This window comes from Arachis stenosperma, chromosome 2 (assembly GCF_014773155.1).
Source record: "Arachis stenosperma cultivar V10309 chromosome 2, arast.V10309.gnm1.PFL2, whole genome shotgun sequence".
NCBI classification, from domain to species: Eukaryota; Viridiplantae; Streptophyta; class Magnoliopsida; order Fabales; family Fabaceae; genus Arachis; species Arachis stenosperma.
The window spans coordinates 63086475-63107525 of NC_080378.1; the positions used below are offsets into that span (position 1 = coordinate 63086475).

Below are 21051 nucleotides of genomic sequence, written 5' to 3' on the forward strand. Positions count from 1 at the left end.
TAAAGGTGAGAATTAGAATTCTCTAGACAGTTTAATTCTTTTCTTTAATTTGGAACAACAAGGAAAAAAAAATTAAATTATTAATTCTTTATTTTTTCTTTTTACTTGAAAGTTCTAATTTTCATATTTAATTGATTAAAAGAGATTTTTAAAGCCAATAATTTTTAATATTTTGTTATTATTTAATTAGTATAAATATTAAATTATTTTTAATAAATAAAATTTATTAATTTATATATGTAAATTTTTAAAAAAGTGAATACAAACTGTATTAATTTATATGTGCAAATTTTTATAAATATAAATACAAACTATATATTTTTTATATATAAAATTTTATAAATATGAGTGTAAATTATTGTTAGTCAAATACTGATCCAAAATAACAATATTTACTAGTTATATAATATTATTGAACAAATTTCAATACAATTGAGAATTTAGGTGATTTGACTTGCAAATCAATTCTCATCAAATTTGCTTTGAATTTTAAAATGTTCAAACATTCTTATTAAAATATAGCACTATTCCTACACATGATAATACATAAATAGATAAAATATATTTTTTGTCTTTAAATTTTGTTAAAAAATTAAAGATATTTCTAAATTTGAATTTATTTTAATTTTTTTCTAAAAATTTATAATTTGTATCAAATTTATCCATAATAGCTAATTTTTTAAAAATTTTGTGAGCAATTCAACAATAATTTTATACAAGCAAAATCAAACATAGTTATTATACATTATTATTAGATTGATAATAAATTTTTTGAAAATTTAGGTGTCAATGGCATATTTGATACAAATAAAACAACTTTTGAAATAAAATTAAAATAAAATAAAGTTTTGAGATATTTTAAAATTTTTAACAAATTTTAAGGATAAAAAATATACTTTACTCTATATCAAAATATATAAAATGTTGTTTTTTAAATTTTTAAACAAAAATATAAATAAGAATTATTGTTATAAAAATTTTACCAAGTCAATTAATTCTAAAGTTTAACTACTTTTAATATTAAAAATAATGAGTAATTATTTCTTATCTTCAAAGTAGAACAATTATTTATGGATAGTAACATATAGTTTATGACTAAATTAAAATATTTAATTTATTTTAAAGACATCTCAGTAAATAATATTGGTAGTTGAATTTATAGATATTTTCTCATGATTAACGAGTAAAAGCTCTTTTTTGTTATGTTAAAACTGATTTGAGTAAGTATAATTTAATATGAAATAATGCTTGCCCTTAAAACTTATTTTTTATCATGGCAAATACTATTATTAAGAACCGTCTTTGTTAAAATCTATTTAGGATTTTTTTATTTGTTAGTACTATATTCAATTCATTCCAAGAATAAAAGTAATATGACAAATGTTACTAGTTAAAACTTACCAAATTATTTTGCCTCTTCTTGATTTGAAGTATTTGTATTTGTTCGAACAAAATCTTATGTCTTTTTCGTAGTTTGAATACTGATGAATTTATATTTGACGATAAATTTTGATTTGATTTGAGTGGATTTCATCATTTAAACTTATATTTATTCATCTAAATAGCATACTTTTGTGTTTTCTCTCCAAATTATATCTAATTGTGAAACTATGCTATTTTATGCTTAATTTAATCAATTTTATTCCACTTTCATTCCATTCGATACCTTGATAATTTTGATGAGTGATTTCAGGGTAATAGATTGGAATGGCTTGATAAGAGTGGAAGAAAAGCAAGCAATTGGGAGAAAACATGAAGAAAACAAAGGAGAAAAGCATTTTAGAGTGTGCACACGCACACTTTCTGTGCCTACGCACAAGGGTCAAAATCAGCACCTGTGCCTACGCACAAAATGAAAATTAGCAAGTGTGCGTACGCACAAACCTGTGTGTACGTACAATTCCCAGCGCGTGACTTCATTAAAAAGTCACGTGACTCGCGATTTGAAAGGCTTTTTGGCCCAGTTCTGGAAGGCTGAAGCTGAAATCAAAGTGCTATATAAAGGGGGCAACAACACTTATGAAGGGCAGCTCACTTTAGATTAGGAAAATACATAGTAGGAGTAGGAGTAGTGTAGCATACAAATTCTCTCTTAGGGTTTTAATTAGGTTTTCAATATAGCATTTTATAGTTCAATTTTGGTCTTGGATTTTGCTATCATATTGTAAGTATTCCTTAATTTTCTCTTTATTTCACTACTTGTTCTACACTCTTATATTTCAATTTCTCTTGTCAATATATACATAGTTTTGTAATTTTGAGTTTTAGTTAACAAATTTGGTGTTTAGTGATTTTTATATGTTTATTGAGTTGTCTTTGTTGATTTTGATCATTTGTGGCTCATAGTTTTTATCATTTTTCCAATTTTGCCATGTTTTATGATTATGCCCACTATGTGTTTGATAAAATGCCAATTTTGATTATGGGGTAAATTTTCACCCCTTGGCTTGGAAAAATGAGTATATGGATTACTAGAGCCATAATGTCTGGCATTTAGTGATAATTCTTGGGTTGTTAATTGTTATTGTTTCCACTAACGCTAGCTTCTTACTAAGGCAATTAGTAAGTTAATTAGGATTTGTGGATTAATAACAATTATGCTCACTTCACTTATCCTTCGATGTTAAGAGTTGACTTAGTGAGATTAATCCATCATAATTATCATAGTTGTGGTTATGGCAAGGAAGGTATTCCATAACTCATCTCAAGTCAAGGTTCTATTTATGTTTTGAACCACATTTCCATCCGTCTTGAGTCTTACTTATTTATGTTACATACATAGTTCTTTTATTCCTTTATTAGTTTATTAATTACAATTTCGGATCGTTCTTTAATTCCTTTAATTGTTTTCTTCTTTATTGAAAACATCCCTTGATTCTCACAACCAATTTTATGCACTTGCTATCACTAGTTCCTAGGGAGAATGACCCGAAAGTCTAAATACTCTCAGTTAATTTTAATTTAAAAATTAAACTTTGATTAGGGTCACTTGTTGGTTTGGAGCTATACTTACAACGGAGAAATTCTATTTTATGAAATTCCGAACCTACTTTTGGTTCTCATCAAACACCTAAAGAATGCTAAAACTAAGATGAATATGCAGTTGAATGAACAATATCTTGTATTGATCTTTGTGAAATAACAAGAAAGATTTGTCTATAGTCTCTATCTAATACAGCTATCTTTTCTCTAAAAAGACAAATCTTTGTTATATGTGAGGAAAAAACATAATATCGTTCAAGTATTTCTTTGGTACTTCATAGCAATATCTACTAACCATATGAATCTCATCCCAAATTATAATTTTGGCTCTCAATAATAACATTGCTTGAGAGATCTAGGGTTAGACGTTGCATATAGAACTCTTAATTACAGTCAGTGGTATTTTGAATCTAAAGTGTAATCATTCTTATATTGTGACAGAGTAAAAATGCAATGTCACATAATGTAAAATTTAGTACAATAGCATTCCTTAAGCAAATTCCAACCAGCATCAATCTCCAAAGAAATATTTTTGCTGTATCCTAATAATTAAAAACAAAGTCAAAACATCTTATCTATGATACATGGTCATGTAATAATTTTAACAAATGTATGATTTTACTTAGATATATTGTTGAAAAGCCCAACATGGTTGACGCCTATTATAATACCCTAACTTTTAGCACCTCATGATCGTACCAAAAACTCAGGCGATACTTACCTCTAAACCTTTTTATTGTAGACTATCTTTATTTAATATTGAGCCTTCGTGAATACAAACCATTACTTTAATTAAGAAGACGAGAGAGACTTTTTTCAATCACTTAATCACAAAAGTCTATATATTCACATAGCTGATGCGTGAGCATTTTGTACCCTTTTTCTTAGCATTTTCTAGTTGTATTTAGTTAGATTTTATTTAGTTTTACTTGATTTTAGAACCAAAATTCCTTTGGATGCTACTTTGAATTGTTTTAGTGTTTTTATAATTTCAGGTGAAATTCAAAGCAATTTGACAGAGTTCGGAGCTAAAAAGGAAAAAGCTGGCAGCACCCTCCCTGGGCGCTAAACGCCCAACTGGAGTTTAGCGTCAGCAAGGGATCGGGACCAGAGGCGCACAACTCCCCGTAGGGCGTTAAATGCCCAATATGGCGTTTAACGCCAGCAGCTGACCGAATTCACCCACTCTTTGGACTTTTCAAGTGGATTTAGCATTTATTAGTTTTATTTTATTTTTCTTTTGTAATTGTTATTTACAAACAATATCTTTTAGTTTTGTATTTATTATTTTATTTTATTTTCATTTCAAATTAGGTTAGTATAAAAGGGAAAAGATCACTTGAATTTGAGATCTTCTTCCTTTTGCACAGTTTTCAAAACCCTAGTTTCTCTGTAAGTCATGAGTAACTAAACCTCTTGGTTAAGGTTAGGAGCTCTACTTATTTCTACGGATTAGAACTATTATTCTTTGGTGCGCGAAATTGTGAACAATACTTTTTCACAACTTTCATAATCCCCGGTCATGAACTCCAAAAACTTGGTAGCTCAATTCCATGGCATTACACAACTTCGCACAACTAACCAGCAAGTGCACTGGGTCGTCCAAGTAATACCTTACGTGAGTAAGGGTCGATCCCACGGAGATTGTTAGTATGAAGCAAGCTATGGTCATCTTGTAAATCTTAGTCAGGCAGACTCAAATGTATAATGGTGATGAACGAAAATAACATAAAAGATAAAGATAGAGATACTTATGTAATTCATTGGTAGGAACTTCAGATAAGCGCATGAAGATGCCTTCCCTTCCGTCTCTCTGCTTTCCTACTGTCTTCATCCAATCCTTCTTACTCCTTTCCATGGCAAGCTTGTGTAGGGTTTCACCGTTGTCAATGGCTACCTCCCATCCTCTCAGTGAAAGCGATTGCATATGCCCTGTCACGGCACGCGGAATTCAGCTGTCGGTTCTCGGTCAGGCCGGAATAGAATCCATTGATTCTTTTGCGTCTGTCACTAACGCCCCGCCTGCTAGGAGTTTGAAGCACGTCACAGTCATTCAATCATTGAATCCTACTCAGAATACCACAGACAAGGTTAGACCTTCCGGATTCTCTTGAATGCTGCCATCAGTTCTCGCCTATACCACGAAGATTCTGGTTAAAGAATCCAAGAGATAAACATTAGAGCCTCGTTTGCTTGTAGAACAAGAGTGGTTGTCAGTCACTTTGTCCATAAGTGAGAATGATGATGAGCGTCACATAATCATCACATTCATCATTTTCTTGGGTGCAAATGAATATCTTGGACAAAGAACAAGCGGAATTGAATGGAAGAACAATAGTAATTGCATTAATACTCGAGGTACAGTAGAGCTCCACACCTTAATCTATGGTGTGTAGAAACTCCACCGTTGAAAATACATAAGCATAAGGTCTAGGCATGGCCGAATGGCCAGCCTCCCAAATTGAGTTCAATCATAAAACATGATCAAAAGCTCTCTAATACAATAGTAAAAGGTCCTACTTATAGAAAACTAGTAGCCTAGGGTGTACAGAGATGAGTAAATGACATAAAAATCCACTTCCGGGCCCACTTGGTGTGTGCTTGGGCTGAGCAATGAAGCATTTTCGTGTAGAGACTCTTCTTGGAGTTAAACGCCAGCTTTTATGCCAGTTTGGGCGTTTAACTCCCATTTGGGTGCCAGTTCCAGCGTTTAACGCTGGGATTCATGAGGGTGACTTTGAACGCCGGTTTGGGCCATCAAATCTTGGGCAAAGTATGGACTATCATATATTGCTGGAAAGCCCAGGATGTCTACTTTCCATCGCCGTTGAGAGCGCGCCAATTGGGCTTCTGTAGCTCCAGAAAATCCACTTCGAGTGCAGGGAGGTCAGAATCCAACAGCATCTGCAGTCCTTTTTAGTCTCTGAATCAGATTTTTGCTCAGGTCCCTCAATTTCAGCCAGAAAATACCTGAAATTACAGAAAAACACACAAACTCATAGTAAAGTCCAGAAAAGTGAATTTTAACTAAAAACTAATAAAAATATACTAAAAACTAACTAGATCATACCAAAAACATACTAAAAACAATGCCAAAAAGTGTATAAATTATCTGCTCATCACAACACCAAACTTAAATTGTTGCTTGTCCTCAAGCAACTGAAAATCAAATAAGATAAAAAAAAAAGAGAATATGCAATGAATTCCAAAAACATCTATGAAGATCAGTATTAATTAGATGAGCGGGGCTTTTAGCTTTTTGCCTCTGAACAGTTTTGGCATCTCACTCTATCCTTTGAAACTCAGAATGATTGGCTTCTTTAGGAACTCAGAATCCAGATAGTGTTATTGATTCTCCTAGTTAAGTATGATGATTCTTGAACACAGCTACTTTATGAGTCTTGGCCGTGGCCCAAAGCACTCTGTCTTCCAGTATTACCACCGGATACATACATGCCACAGACACATAATTGGGTGAACCTTTTCAAATTGTGACTCAGCTTTGCTAGAGTCCCCAATTAGAGGTGTCCAGGGTTCTTAAGCACACTCTTTTTGCCTTGGATCACAACTTTTCTTTTTCTTTTTCTTTCTTTTTCTCTCTTTTTTTTCGGTTTTTTTTTTTTTTTGTATTCACTGCTTTTTCTTGCTTCAAGAATCATTTTTATGATTTTTCAGATCCTCAGTAACATGTCTCCTTTTTCATCATTCTTTCAAGAGCCAACATTCATGAACCACAAATTCAAAAGACATATGCACTATTTAAGCATACATTCAGAAGACAAAAGTAATGCCACCACATCAAAATAATTAAACTGCTATAAAATTTAAAATTCATGCAATTCTTTTTCTTTTTCAATTAAGCACGTTTTTATTCAAGAAAGGTGATGGATTCATAGGACATTCGTAACTTTAAGGCATAGACACTAAGACACTAATGATCACAAGACACAAACATGGACAAATATAAGCATTAATTTTCAAAAAACAGAAGAATAAAGAACAAGGAGATTAAAGAACGGGTCCACCTTAGTGATGGCGGCTTGTTCTTCCTCTTGAAGGTCTTATGGAGTGCTTGAGCTCCTCAATGTCTCTTCCTTGTCTTTGTTGCTCCTCTCTCATGATTCTTTGATCTTCTCTAATTTCATGGAGAATGATGGAGTGTTCTTGATGCTCCACCCTTAGTTGTCCCATGTTGGAACTCAATTCTCCTAGGGAGGTGTTTAGTTGCTCCCAATAGTTTTGTGGAGGAAAGTGCATCCCTTGAGGCATCTCAGGGATCTCATGATGAGTGGGGTCTCTTGTGTGCTCCATCCTTTTCTTGGTGATGGGCTTATTGATGAGCGGATAATTTGTATGCTTTTTGGCATTGTTTTTAGTATGTTTTTAGTATCTTTTAGTTAGTTTTTAGTATATTTTTATTAGTTTTTAATTAAAATTCACTTTTCTGGACTTTACTATGAGTTTGTGTGTTTTTCTGTGATTTCAGGTATTTTCTGGCTGAAATTGAGGGACCTGAGCAAAAATCTGATCCAGAGACTCAAAAGGACTGCAGATGCTGTTGGATTCTGACCTCCCTGCACTCGAAGTGGATTTTCTGGAGCTACAGAAGCCCAATTGGCGCGCTCTCAACGGCGTTGGAAAGTAGACATCCTGGGCTTTCCAGCAATATATAATAGTCCATACTTTGCCCAAGATTTGATGGCCCAAACCGGCGTTCAAAGTCACCTCAAGAAATTCCAGCGTTAAACGCCGGAACTGGCACCTAATTGGGAGTTAAACGCCCAAACTGGCACTAAAGCTGGCGTTTAACTCCAAGGAGAGTCTCTACACGAAAAAGCTTCATTGCTCAGCCCAAGCACACACCAAGTGGGCCCGGAAGTGGATTTTTATGTCATTTACTCATCTATGTACTAGTTTTCTATAAGTAGGACCTTTTACTATTGTATTTGAAGAGACTTTTGGTAGCTATCTTCGTTTTATGCTATCTTAGACCTTTGGGAGGCTGGCCATTCGGCCATGCCTAGACCTTGTTCTTATGTATTTTCAACGGTGGAGTTTCTACACACCATAGATTAAGGTGTGGAGCTCTGCTGTACCTCGAGTATTAATGCAATTACTATTGTTCTTCCATTCAATTCCGCTTGTTCTTTATCCAAGATATCACTTGTTCTTCAACATGATGAAGGTGATGATTGACGCCCATCACCATTCTCACTCATGAACAAGGTGACTGACAACCACTCTTGTTCTACAAGCATATGAGGCTTAGTGAATATCTCTTGGATTCTTTAATCGGAATCTTCGTGGTATAGGCAGGACCTGATGGCGGCATTCAAGAGAATCCGGAAGGTCTAAACCTTGTCTGTGGTATTCTGAGTAGGATTCAATGACTGAATGACTGTGACGTGCTTCAAACTCCTAGCAGGCTAGGGCGTTAGTGACAGACGCAAAAGTATCAATGGATATTATTCCGGCCTGACCGAGAACCGACAGCTGAATTCCGCTATGCCGTGACAGGACATATGCAATCGCTTTCACTGAGAGGATGGGAGGTAGCTGCTGACAACAGTGAAACCCTACACGAGCTTGCCATGGAAAGGAGTAAGAAGGATTGGATGAAGGCAGTAGGAAAGCAGAGAGACGGAAGGGAAGGCATCTTCATACACTTGTCTGAAGCTCTTACACCAATGATATACATAAGTATCTCTATCTTATCTTTATGTTATTTTCGTTCATCATCATATACATTTGAGTTTGCCTGACTAAGATTTACAAGATGACCATAGCTTGCTTCAATGCTAACAATCTCCGTGGGATCGACCCTTACTCACGTAAGGTATTACTTGGACGACCCAGTGCACTTGCTGGTTAGTTGTGCGAAGTTGTGTAATGCCATGGAATTGAACCACCAAGTTTTTGGAGTTCATGACCAGGGATTATGAGAGTTGTGAAAAGTATTGTTCACAATTTCGCGCTACCAAGTTTTTGGCGCCGTTGCCGGGGATTGTTCAAGTTTTGAGCAAGCTTTTGGTAACAATGCCTGGGATTGTTCTAGTTTGGACAACTGACGGTTCATCTTGTTGCTTAGATTAGGTATTTATTTTTTTCGAAATTCTTGAAGATGAATTCTAGAGTTTCATGATGATTTGTTGAAATCTGGCTGGCTGAGAAGCCATGTCTAATCTGATTGGACCGAGGTTTCAACTTATCACCACAAGAGCTTGTTGATTTTCATCAATTTTGCTTTTGGAGCAGTGATCCGCTAAGGCTTGGCTGACCTTTGGTCATGTCTAGTGTTTTGGACCGAAGCTTTCTTTGAAAGCTTGGCTGGCTGTGAAGCCATGTCTAATTCCTGGACCGGAGTCTTAGACTAGCATTGCACTGATTCCTGGAATTCTCATTAAGAATTTTGATACCTTTTTCCACTTAATTTTCGAAAAACACAAAAAAATTACAAAATCATAAAAACCAAAAAAATATTTGCTGTTTCTTGCTTAAGTCTAGTGTCTCATCTTAAGTTTGGTGTCAATTACATGCATTCATTCATGTGTCTTAAGGATCTTCAAGTAATTCTTGATGATTTCTTACTCTGATCTTTGAATTCTTTTGGCTTGAGTATTTATGTGTCTCATATAGTGTCAGTAATACACAAACTGCTAAGTTTGGTGTCTTGCATGCATTGTTATTTGATTCTTGTTGCATTTTGATTATTAAAAATCCAAAAATATTTTTAATTTGTGTCTTTTCAAGTCAATAATACAAAGAATTGAAGATTCAGAACATACTGCAGAGGAATTATACAGAAAAAGCTGAGCATTCAAAAATGCCCAGTGAAGAAGGCAGACTGGCGTTTAAACGCCAGCCAGGGTACCTGGTTGGGCGTTTAACGCCCAAAAAGGTAGCATTTTGGGCGTTAAACGCCAGAATGTATACCATTCTGGGCGTTTAACGCCAGGATGGTGCTAGGGGGAGAATTTTGTTTTCAAATCAATCTTTTTTTCAAGTTTTCAAAGTTTTTCAAAACCAAATCTTTTTCAAATCATATCTTTTCAATCAAATGTTTTCAAAATCAATTTCTTTCCTTTTTCAAAGATACTTACTAACAATTAATGATTTGATTGAACATTTTTTGCCTTTTCTATTAAGGAAGGTTTTATGTTTGAATCATATCTTTTCTTGTTAGGCAAGTCATCAATTTTTTTTTAAAATCACATCTTTTCAAATTGTTTTCAAATCATATCCTTTAAAATTGTTTTCAAATCATATCTTCTCAATCACATCTTTTTAAAACCATAACTTTTCAATCAAATCTTTTCAACCTCATCTTTTTTTTTAAATAGTTTTCAATCAAATCTTTTTAATTTCTAATTTCAAAATCTTTTTCAAAAATCACTTGATTTCTTTTTCACTTTTAATTTTCGAAAATTATCAATCAAATTTTCAAAATGTTTTCAAAATCTTTTAATTGAATTTTCGAAAATTCTCTTCCCTCCTTCCCACATCTTTCTATTTATGGAGTACTACTCCTTCTAAATGCACAATTCGAACCTTATCTAATTAAAGTTCGAATTCTTCTTCTCCTTCTTCTTACTATTTCTCTTTTCCTCTGACACTTCAAGGAATTTCTATACTGTGACATAGAGGATTCCACATTTTCTTTTTCTCTCCTATTTCATATGAGCAGGAGCAGAGACAAAGGCATTCTTGTTGAAGCTGATCCTGAACCTGAAAGGACCTTGAAGAGAAAGCTAAGAGAAGCTAAAGCACAACTCTCTTTAGAGGACCTGACCGAATTCTTCAAGGAAGAAGAACACATGGCAGCCGAAAACAACAACAATGCCAATAATGCAAGGAAGGTGCTGGGTGACTTCACTGCACCTACTCCTGATTTCTATGGGAGAAGCATCTCTATCCCTGCCATTGGAGCAAACAACTTTGAGCTTAAGCCTCAATTAGTTTCTCTAATGCAACAGAATTGCAAGTTCCATGGACTTCCAATGGAAGATCCTCATCAGTTCTTAGCTGAATTCTTGCAAATCTGTGACACAGTCAAGACTAATGGGGTTAACCCTGAGGTCTACAGACTGATGCTATTCCCTTTTGCTGTAAGAGACAGAGCTAGAATATGGTTGGATTCTCAACCTAAAGAAAGCCTGGACTCTTGGGAAAAGCTAGTCAATGCCTTCTTGGCAAAGTTCTTTCCACCACAAAGATGGAGTAAGCTTAGAGTGGAAGTCCAAACCTTCAGACAGAAGGATGGAGAATCCCTCTATGAAGCTTGGGAAAGATACAAACAATTAATCAGAAGATGTCCTTCAGACATGCTTTCTGAATGGAGCATCATAGGTATTTTCTATGATGGTCTCTCTGAACTATCCAAGATGTCTTTGGATAGCTCTGCTGGAGGATCTCTTCATCTGAAGAAGACGCCTGCAGAAGCTCAAGAATTGATTGAAATGGTTGCAAATAACCAATTCATGTACACTTCTGAAAGGAATCCTGTGAACAATAGGACTAGTCAGAAGAAAGGAGTTCTTGAGATTGACACTCTGAATGCCATATTGGCTCAGAACAAGATATTGACTCAACAAGTCAATTTGATTTCTCAAAGTCTGTCTGGAATGCAAAATGCACCAAACAGTACTAAAGATGCTTCATCTGAGGAAGAAGCTTATGATCCTGAGAACCCTTCAATGGAAGAGGTGAATTACCTAGGAGAACCCTATGGGAACACCTATAATTCTTCATGGAGAAATCACCCAAATTTCTCATGGAAGAATCAAGAGAGACCTCAACAAGGTTTCAATAACAATAATGGTGGAAGAAACAGGTTTAGCAATAGCAAGCCTTTTCCATCATCTTCTCAGCAACAGACAGAGAGTTCTAAGCAGAATACTTCTGACTTAGCAACAATGGTCTCTGATCTAATAAAGACCACTCAAAGTTTCATGAATGAAACAAGGTCTTCCATCAGAAATTTGGAAGGACAAGTGGGACAGCTGAGCAAGAAAATTACTGAACTCCCTCCTAGTACTCTTCCAAGTAATACAGAAGAAAATCCAAAAGGAGAGTGCAAAGCCATAAACATGGCCGAATATGAAGAGGAAAGAGAGGAGGAGGACGCCACTGAGGAAGACCTCAGTGGGCGTGTACCAATCTCCTCTGAGTTCCTCAATGAGGAACCATGGGAATCTGAGGCTCAAAATGAGACCATAGAGATTCCATTGGACTTACTTCTGCCATTCATGAGCTCTGATGAGTATTCTTCCTCTGAAGAGGATGAGTATGTCACTGAAGAGCAAGTTGCTAAATACCTTGGAGCAATCATGAAGCTAAATGACAAGTTATTTGGAAATGAGACTTGGGAGGAAGAACCACCTTTGCTCACCAAAGAACTGGATGACTTGTCTAGGCAGAAACTGCCTCTAAAGAGGCAAGATCCTGGGAAGTTTTCTATACCTTGTACCATAGGCACCATGACCTTCAAAAAGGCCTTGTGTGACTTAGGGTCAAGTGTAAACCTCATGCCCCTCTCTGTAATGGAGAAATTAGGGATCTTTGAGGTGCAAGCTGCAAGAATCTCATTAGAGATGGCAGACAATTCAAGAAAACAAGCTCATGGACTTGTAGAGAATGTTTTGGTGAAGATTGAAGACCATTACATCCCTACTAATTTCATAGTCCTAGAGACTGGGAAGTGCATGGATGAATCCATCATCCTTGGCAGACCCTTCCTAGCCACAGCAAAGGCTGTGATTGATGTTGATAGAGGAGAGTTAATCATTCAAGTGAATGAAAAATCCTTGGTGTTTAAGGCCCAAGGACATCCCTCTATCATCATGGAGAGGAAGCATGAAGAGCTTCTCCCAAAACAGAGCCAAGCAGAGCCCCCACAGTCAAACTCTAAGTTTGGTGTTGGGAGGCCACAACCAAACTCTAAGTTTGGTGTTGAATCCCCACATTCAAACTCTAAGTTTGGTGTTGGGAGGTTCCAACACGGTTCTGAGTATTTCTGAGGCTCCATGAGAGTCCTCTGTCAAGTTAATGACATTAAAGAAGCGCTTGTTGGGAGGCAACCCAATGTTTTATAGCTAATTATTTTCTTTTGTTATTTTATCTTTTTTGTAGGTTGATGATCATAAGAAGTCACAAAAACAATGAAAAAAGCAAAAACAGAATGAAAAACAGGAAGAAAAACAGCACACCCTGGAGGAGAAGAAGCTGGCGTTCAAACGCCAGTAATGCTAGCTGTTGGGCGTTTAACGCCCAGTCTGGCACCATTCTGGGCGTTTAACGCCAGAAAGGGGCACCAGACTGGCGTTAAACGCCAGTAAAGGGCAACAACCTGGCGTTAAACGCCAGGAATGGGCACCAGCCCGGCGTTTAACGCCAGAAATACCTCAAAACGTGATTTTGAGCAACATTTGGTGCAGGGATGACTTTTCCTTGACACCACAGGATCTGTGGACCCCACAGGACCCCACCATCACTCTCTCTTCTTCCCCCATTCACTAATCACCTCAATACCTCTTCCCCAAAAACCCTTCACCTATCAAATCCCATCTTCTCTTCACCACTCACATCCATCCTTCATAAATCCCCACCAACCTCACCCTTCAAATTCAAACCACTTTCCCTCCCAAACCCACCCATCATGGCCGAACCATTACCCCCCTCTCTCCTATATATACCCTTCTTCAACCCTTCATTTTCACACAACCTAAACACCCCTTCTTTCCCTTCTTGGCCGAACACACCACCTTCCCCCTCTTCCTCATTTCTTCTTCTTCTACTCTCTTCTTTCTTTTGCTCGAGGACAAGCAAACATTTTAAGTTTGGTGTGGTAAAAGCGTTGCTTTTTCGTTTTTCCATAACCATTTATGGCATCCAAGGCCGGAGAAACCTCTAGAAAGAGGAAAGGGAAGGCAAAGGCTTCCACCTCCGAGTCATGGGAGATGGATAGATTCCTCTCAAGGGTGCATCAAGTCCACTTCTATGAAGTTGTGGCCTTGAAGAAGGTGATCCCCAAAGTCCCCTTTTCACTCAAAAAGGGTGAATATCCGGAGATCCGCCATGAGATCCGAAGAAGAGGTTGGGAAGTGCTTACCAACCCCATTCAACAAGTCGGAATCTTGATGGTTCAAGAGTTCTATGCCAATGCATGGATCACCAAGAACCATGACCAAAGTGTGAACCCGAATCCAAAGAATTATCTCACTATGGTTCAGGGGAAATACTTGGATTTTAGTCCGGAGAGTGTGAGGGTGGCGTTCAACTTGCCTATGATGCAAGGAGATGAGCACCCTTACACTAGAAGGGTCAACTTTGATCAAAGGTTGGACCAAGTCCTCACAATCATATGTGAAGAGGGCGCACAATGGAAGCAAGATTCAAGAGGAAAGCCGGTTCAATTGAGAAGGCATGACCTCAAGCCCGTGGCTAGAGGATGGTTAGAGTTCATACAACGCTCAATCATTCCCACTAGCAACCGGTCCGAAGTTACCATAGACCGGGCTATCATGATCCATAGCATCATGATTGGAGAAGAAATAGAAGTTCATGAGGTTATAGCCCAAGAACTCTACAAGGTGGCGGACAAGACCTCCACCTTGGCAAGGTTAGCCTTTCCTCATCTCATCTGTCACCTCTGTTATTCAGTTGGAGTTGACATAGAGGCAGATACCCCCATTGATGAGGACAAGCCCATCACCAAGAAAAGGATGGAGTACACAAGAGACCCTCTCACCATGAGATCCCTGAGATTCCTCAAGGGATGCACTTTCCTCCACAAAATTATTGGGAGCAATTAAACACCTCCCTAGGAGAGTTGAGTTCCAACATGGGACAACTAAGGGTGGAGCATCAAGAACACTCCATTCTCCTCCATGAAATTAGAGAAGACCAAAGAATCATGAGGGAGGAGCAACAAAGACAAGGAAGAGACATTGAGGAGCTCAAGCACTCCATAGGATCTTCAAGAGCAAGAAAGAGCCGCCATCACTAAGGTGGACCCGTTCCTTGATTTTCTTGTTCTTTATTCTTCTGTTTTTCGATTTTTATGCTTTATGTTTGTCCATGTTTGTGTCTTGTGATCATTAGTATCTTAGTGTCTATGCCTTAAAGTTATGAATGTCCTATGAATCCATCACCTTTCTTGAATAAAAACGTGCTTAATTGATAAAGGAAAGAATTGCATGAATTCTGAATTTTATAATAGTTTAATTATTTTGATGTGGTGGCAACACTTTTGTTCTCTGAATGTATGCTTGAACAGTGCATATGTCTTTTGAACTTGTGGTTCATGAATGTTGGCTCTTGAAAGAATGATGAAAAAGGAGACATGTTACTGAGGATCTGAAAAATCATTAAAAATGATTCTTGAAGCAAGAAAAAGCAGAAAAAAAAGAGAAAAAGCAAACGAAAAAAAAAAGAGAAGAAAAACCGAAAAAAAAAGAGAAAGAAAAAGAAAGAAATAAAGTTGTGATCCAAGGCAAATAAGAGTGTGCTTAAGAACCCTGGACACCTCTAATTGGGGACTTTAGCAAAGCTGAGTCACAATCTGAAAAGGTTCACCCAATTATGTGTCTGTGGCATGTATGTATCCGGTGGTAAATACTGGAAGACAGAGTGCTTTGGGCCACGGCCAAGACTCAAGAAATAGCTATGTTCAAGAATCATCATACTTTACTAGGAGAATCATTAACACTATCTGGATTCTGAGTTCCTAAAGAAGCCAATCATTCTGAATTACAAGGGATAGAGTGAGATGCCAAAACTATTCAGAGGCAAAAAGATAAAAGCCCCGCTCATCTAATTAATACTGATCTTCATGGATGTTTTTGGAGTTCATTGCATATTCTCTTCTTTTTATCTTATTTGATCTTCAGTTGCTTGGGGACAAGCAACAATTTAAGTTTGGTGTTGTGATGAGCGGATAATTTGTATGCTTTTTGGCATTGTTTTTAGTATGTTTTTAGTATCTTTTAGTTAGTTTTTAGTATATTTTTATTAGTTTTTAATTAAAATTCACTTTTCTGGACTTTACTATGAGTTTGTGTGTTTTTCTGTGATTTCAGGTATTTTCTGGCTGAAATTGAGGGACCTGAGCAAAAATCTGATCCAGAGACTCAAAAGGACTGCAGATGCTGTTGGATTCTGACCTCCCTGCACTCAAAGTGGATTTTCTGGAGCTACAGAAGCCCAATTGGCGCGCTCTCAACGGCGTTGGAAAGTAGACATCCTGGGCTTTCCAGCAATATATAATAGTCTATACTTTGCCCAAGATTTGATGGCCCAAACCGGCGTTCAAAGTCACCTCAAGAAATTCCAGCGTTAAACGCCGGAACTGGCACCTAATTGGGAGTTAAACGCCCAAACTGGCACTAAAGCTGGCGTTTAACTCCAAGGAGAGTCTCTACACGAAAAAGCTTCATTGCTCAGCCCAAGCACACACCAAGTGGGCCCGGAAGTGGATTTTTATGTCATTTACTCATCTATGTACTAGTTTTCTATAAGTAGGACCTTTTACTATTGTATTTGAAGAGACTTTTGGTAGCTATCTTCGTTTTATGCTATCTTAGACCTTTGGGAGGCTGGCCATTCGGCCATGCCTAGACCTTGTTCTTATGTATTTTCAACGGTGGAGTTTCTACACACCATAGATTAAGGTGTGGAGCTCTGCTGTACCTCGAGTATTAATGCAATTACTATTGTTCTTCCATTCAATTCCGCTTGTTCTTTATCCAAGATATCACTTGTTCTTCAACATGATGAAGGTGATGATTGACGCCCATCACCATTCTCACTCATGAACAAGGTGACTGACAACCACTCTTGTTCTACAAGCATATGAGGCTTAGTGAATATCTCTTGGATTCTTTAATCGGAATCTTCGTGGTATAGGCAGGACCTGATGGCGGCATTCAAGAGAATCCGGAAGGTCTAAACCTTGACTGTGGTATTCTGAGTAGGATTCAATGACTGAATGACTGTGACGTGCTTCAAACTCCTAGCAGGCTAGGGCGTTAGTGACAGACGCAAAAGTATCAATGGATATTATTCCGGCCTGACCGAGAACCGACAGCTGAATTCCGCTATGCCGTGACAGGACATATGCAATCGCTTTCACTGAGAGGATGGGAGGTAGCTGCTGACAACAGTGAAACCCTACATGAGCTTGCCATGGAAAGGAGTAAGAAGGATTGGATGAAGGCAGTAGGAAAGCAGAGAGACGGAAGGGAAGGCATCTTCATACACTTGTCTGAAGCTCTTACACCAATGATATACATAAGTATCTCTATCTTTATCTTTATGTTATTTTCGTTCATCATCATATACATTTGAGTTTGCCTGACTAAGATTTACAAGATGACCATAGCTTGCTTCAATGCTAACAATCTCCGTGGGATCGACCCTTACTCACGTAAGGTATTACTTGGACGACCCAGTGCACTTGCTGGTTAGTTGTGCGAAGTTGTGTAATGTCATGGAATTGAACCACCAAGTTTTTGGAGTTCATGACCAGGGATTATGAGAGTTGTGAAAAGTATTGTTCACAATTTCGCGCTACCACTTATACTCATCAATGGGGATATCTTCCTCTATGTCAACTCCCACTGAATAACAGAGGTGACAAATGAGATGAGGAAAGGCTAACCTTGCTAAGGTAGAGGACTTGTCTGCCACCTTATAGAGTTCTTGGGCTATAACCTCATGAACCTCTATTTCTTCTCCAATCATGATGCTATGGATCATGATAGCCCGGTCTATGGTAACTTCGGACCGGTTGTTAGTGGGAATGATTGAGCGTTGTATAAACTCTAACCATCCTCTAGCCACGGGCTTGAGGTCATGCCTTCTCAATTGAACCGGCTTGCCTCTTGAATCTCTCTTCCATTGTGCGCCCTCTTCACATATGACTGTGAGGACTTGGTCCAACCTTTGATCAAAGTTGACCCTTCTAGTGTAAGGATGTTCATCTCCTTGCATCATGGGCAAATTGAATGCCAACCTTACACTTTCCGGACTAAAATCCAAGTAATTCCCCCGAACCATAGTAAGATAATTCTTTGGATTCGGGTTCACACTTTGATCATGGTTCTTGGTGATCCATGCATTGGCATAGAACTCTTGAACCATCAAGATTCCGACTTGTTGAATGGGGTTGGTAAGAACTTCCCAACCTCTTCTTCGGATCTCATGTCGGATCTCCGGATATTCACCCTTTTGAGTGAAAAGGGGACCTCGGGGATCACCTTCTTCAAGGCCACAACTTCATAGAAGTGGTCTTGATGCTCCCTTGAGATGAATCTCTCCATCTCCCATGACTCGAAGGTGGAAGCTTTTGCCTTCCCTTTCCTCTTTCTAGAGGTTTCTCCGGCCTTGGATGCCATAAATGGTTATGGAAAAACAAAAAGCAATGCTTTTACCACACCAAACTTAAAATGTTTGCTCGTCCTCGAGCAAAAGAAGAAAGAAGAGAGTAGAAGAAGAAGAAATGGAGGAGAGGGAGATGGCTTTGTGGTTCGGCCAAAAGGGAGAGAGATGGTGGTTAAGGTGTGTGAAAATGAAGGAGTGAAGGAGGGTTTATATAGGAGAGGGGGAGAGGGTTGTTCGGCCATTTGAGGGTGGGTTTGGGTGGGAAAGTGGTTTGAATTTGAATGGAGGGGTAGGTGGGGTTTTATGAAGGATGGATGTGAGTGGTGAAGAGAAGGAGGGGATTTGATAGGTGAGGGGTTTTCGGGGAAGAGGTGTTGAGGTGATTGGTGAAGAAGAGAGAGAGAGTGGTAGGGTAGGTGGGGATCCTGTGGGGTCCACAGATCCTGAGGTGTCAAGGAAAAGTCATCCCTGCACCAAATGGCAAGCAAAATCACGTTTTGTGCCATTTCTGGCGTTAAACGCCGGGCTGGTGCCCATTCCTGGCGTTTAACGCCAGGTTCTTGCCCTTTTCTGGCGTTTAACGCCAGTCTGGTGCCCCTTTCTGGCGTTAAACGCCCAGAATGGTGCCAGACTGGGCGTTAAACGCCCAACAGCTAACCTTACTGGCGTTTAAACGCCAGTAAGTGCGTCCTCCAGGGTGTGCTATTTTTCTTCCTGTTTTTCATTCTGTTTTTGCTTTTTTCATTGATTTTGTGACTTCTTATGATCATCAACCTACAAAAGACATAAAATAACAAAAGAAAATAGTTAATTATAAAACATTGGGTTGCCTCCCAACAAGCGCTTCTTTAATGTCATTAGCTTGACAGAGGACTCTCATGGAGCCTCACAGATACTCAGAGCCATGTTGGGACCTCCCAACACCAAACTTAGAGTTTGGTTGTGGCCTCCCAACACCAAACTTAGAGTTTGACTGTGGGGGCTCTGTTTGGCTCTGTTTTGAGAGAAGCTCTTCATGCTTCTTCTCCATGGTGATAGAGGGATATCCTTGAGCCTTAAACACAAAGGATTCTTCATTCACTTGAATGATTAACTCGCCTCTATCAACATCAATCACAGCCTTTGCTGTGGCCAGGAAGGGTCTGCCAAGGATGATGGTTTCATCCATGCACTTCCCAGTCTCTAGGACTATGAAATCAGCAGGGATGTAATGGTCTTCAATCTTCACCAAAACATCCTCTACAAGTCCATGAGCTTGTTTTCTTGAGTTGTCTGCTATCTCTAATGAGATTCTTGCAGCTTGCACCTCAAAGATCCCTAGCTTCTCCATTACAGAGAGGGGCATGAGGTTTACACTTGACCCTAAGTCACACAGAGCCTTCTTGAAGGTCATGGTGCCTATGGTACAAGGTATTGAAAACTTCCCAGGATCTTGTCTCTTTTGGGGTAATTTCTGCCTAGACAAGTCATCCAGTTCTTTGGTGAGCAAAGGAGGTTCATTCTCCCAAGTCTCATTTCCAAATAACTTGTCATTTAGCTTCATGATTGCTCCAAGGTATTTAGCAACTTGCTCTTCAGTGAAATACTCATCCTCTTCAGAGGAAGAATATTCATCAGAGCTCATGAAAGGCAGAAGTAAGTCCAATGGAATCTCTATGGTCTCATTTTGAGCCTCAGATTCCCATGGTTCCTCATTGGGGAACTCAATGGAGGCCAGTGGACGTCCAGTGAGGTCTTCCTCAGTGGCGTTCACTGCCTCTTCTTCCTCCCAGAATTCGGCCATGTTGATGGCTTTGCACTCTCCTTTTGGATTTTTTTCTGTGTTGCTTGGGAAAGTACTAGGAGGGAGTTCAGTAACTTTCTTACTCAGCTGTCCCACTTGTGCCTCCAAATTCCTAATGGAGGACCTTGTTTCAGTCATGAAACTTTGAGTGGTTTTGATTAGATCAGAGACCATGGTTGCTAAGTCAGAGGGATTCTGCTTAGAACTCTCTGTCTGTTGCTGAGAAGATGATGGAAAAGGCTTGCCATTGCTAAACCTGTTTCTTCCACCATTATTGTTATTGAATCCTTGTTGAGGTCTTTCTTGATTCTTCCATGAGAAACTTGGGTGATTTCTTCATGAAGAATTGTAGGTGTTTCCATAGGGTTCTCCTAGGTAATTCACCTCTTCCATTGAAGGGTTCTCAGGATCATATGCTTCTTCTTCAGATGAAGCATCTTTAGTACTGCTTGGTGCATTTTGCATTCCAGACAGACTTTGAGAGATCAAATTGACTTGTTGAGTCAATATTTTGTTCTGAGCCAATATGGCATTCAGAGCATCAATCTCAAGAACTCCTTTCTTCTGACTTGTCCCATTGTTCACAGGATTCCTTTCAGCAGTGTACATGAATTGGTTATTTGCAACCATTTCAATCAGCTCTTGAGCTTCTGTAGGCGTCTTCTTCAAATGAAGAGATCCTCCAGCAGAGCTATCCAGAGACATCTTGGATAGTTCAGAGAGACCATCATAGAAAATACCTATGATGCTCCATTCAGAAAGCATGTCAGATGGACATTTTCTGATCAATTGTTTGTATCTTTCCCAAGCTTCATAGAGGGATTCTCCTTCCTTCTATCTGAAGGTTTGGACTTCCACTCTAAGCTTACTCAATTTTTGAGGTGGAAAGAACTTTGCCAAGAAGGCAT

At 38.3% G+C, this 21051-nt stretch overlaps 1 non-coding gene across 1 annotated transcript; it reads right to left on the reverse strand.

Annotated features, from left to right (window-relative positions):
- Positions 1 to 11201: 11201 nt before the first annotated feature.
- LOC130964284 (small nucleolar RNA R71) lies at positions 11202 to 11309 on the reverse strand. Its single transcript, XR_009080385.1, has one exon. It is a non-coding gene; the product is annotated as a small nucleolar RNA R71 (small nucleolar RNA).
- Between the last annotated feature and the right edge of the window lie 9742 nt (positions 11310 to 21051).